Below are 1709 nucleotides of genomic sequence, written 5' to 3'. Positions count from 1 at the left end.
TCCTTAGTCTTATCCCCATTAGTTGCTAGCGAGAATGGCACGGCCCACTCGGTAATGGCGTCCAGTGCCCTTTGTGTTTGGCCCAGGGAAGCGGACCCCCATTAGGTATTCACTGTTTGTTAAATCGTCGGCGTATTTGACTGGGAACACAGAGGACGGTAAACAGGTGTCTAACGAGTTGATGCAAATGACAAAGAGCAGTGGGGAAAGCAAACCACCCTGAGGCACACCCGCTAAGACTTCACGTGGTTCAGACAAACATGCTCCCCACTTGACCCGTTGGGTCCTTCCCTCCAAGTAGCTGTGTATAGACAACCACAGATCCCGCCTTACTCCAAAGTCAGCCAATGTTAGTAGTAGCTGACCATGGTTTATCGTATCAAATGCGCGGCGGAAGTCAACAAAGACTGCATGGATGTCTAACTTGGGGTTGCTGTTAAGTGCATCATGCCATCTCTGAAGGATGTGGATCAAAGCTGTAACGGTGGACCGCTTTGGTAGAAAACCATGTTGTGATTGTAGCAGGGTATTCGCGGTGTCTTGTAAGAGTGAATCACGCAAGAGGCCTTCATACACCTTGCCTACACAGCTGACCACAGATATCTGCCGGTAATCCGTAGGAAAGTGCGGTCTTGGCTTCTTGGGGACGGCTGAGACACGTGCTTGTTTCCACTCCTGTGGGAAGGTACAATGTTGCAGACAGCAGTTAAACACTTCACACAGAACAGGTGCCAGTTCCTCGTGAAATACCTGTAGTACCCATGGAGGAATGTCGTCTGGGCCCGCAGCTTTCCTTCCGTTCACTCTTCGCAGTCTGGATTTGATCTGACCGATACTGAAGGTACTAAACCAACTTCCAAGGTTCACTTTTGACAGGGCTTTGGGGTGGGAAAAGTTTCCGACAGCTAACTGTTCCCAGTCTAAAGATGAAAAAATGGTATTTTATAGGGTTTTACGAAACGTTTCAGAAACCACCTCCACCGTGGTTTTAGAACCCTTCAGTGGGGCCTTCTTGCTTCCTGCTAGGTCTAAAGGGAAAGATTTTCGGGAAACAGCATGGGCCATATGAAATTGATACTCTTAGAAGCCTGTGCCTGCATCTTTACCTTCGCCAAGAAGGTTATGTTTTCGTAGGTGTTCGTGTGTGTGTCTGTCTGTCTGTCTGTCTGTAAACACGATAACTTGAGAAGGCTTAAATGCATTGACTTCATATTTAGTAGGTGGGTAGGTCTTGATGAGACCTCGAAATGATTAGATTTTGGGCCCCCTAGCGGCTTCTTATGGTACTGCAGCTGAACTTCCGATTTTGATATCTCGTGATCTGGACGTGCTAGGGTCACGAAATTTGGATGGTAGGTAAGACTTGTGCTGGGGAAGAAGTGACATAGGTTTGGGCCCCCTAGCGGATTGCTCAGGAACTGCAGGGGCATTTCTTTGAAAATATTCATAAGAGGATAACTCAAGAACCGGTGGACGGATCTTCATGATTTTTGGTATGTAGGTAGCTTAAGTGACGCTTGACATAATTATGTGACAATTATGCAAATATGGATGTAATTTGCATAATTAATGAGGAAATTCTATAAATCAGCTGCATTACATATATAGGACTATTAAAGCTTGTGACATATGTAATTGAGAACAAGAGAAACACAGGCAGATATTGATTATGTAAATCAACACTTAATTTGCATAATTAATGAGAAAAT

This window comes from Branchiostoma belcheri, unplaced genomic scaffold (genome assembly GCF_001625305.1).
Source record: "Branchiostoma belcheri isolate BF01 breed outbred unplaced genomic scaffold, Haploidv18h27 scaffold117, whole genome shotgun sequence".
Lineage (NCBI taxonomy): Eukaryota > Metazoa > Chordata > Leptocardii > Amphioxiformes > Branchiostomatidae > Branchiostoma > Branchiostoma belcheri.
This window is presented reverse-complemented; position numbering follows the sequence as displayed.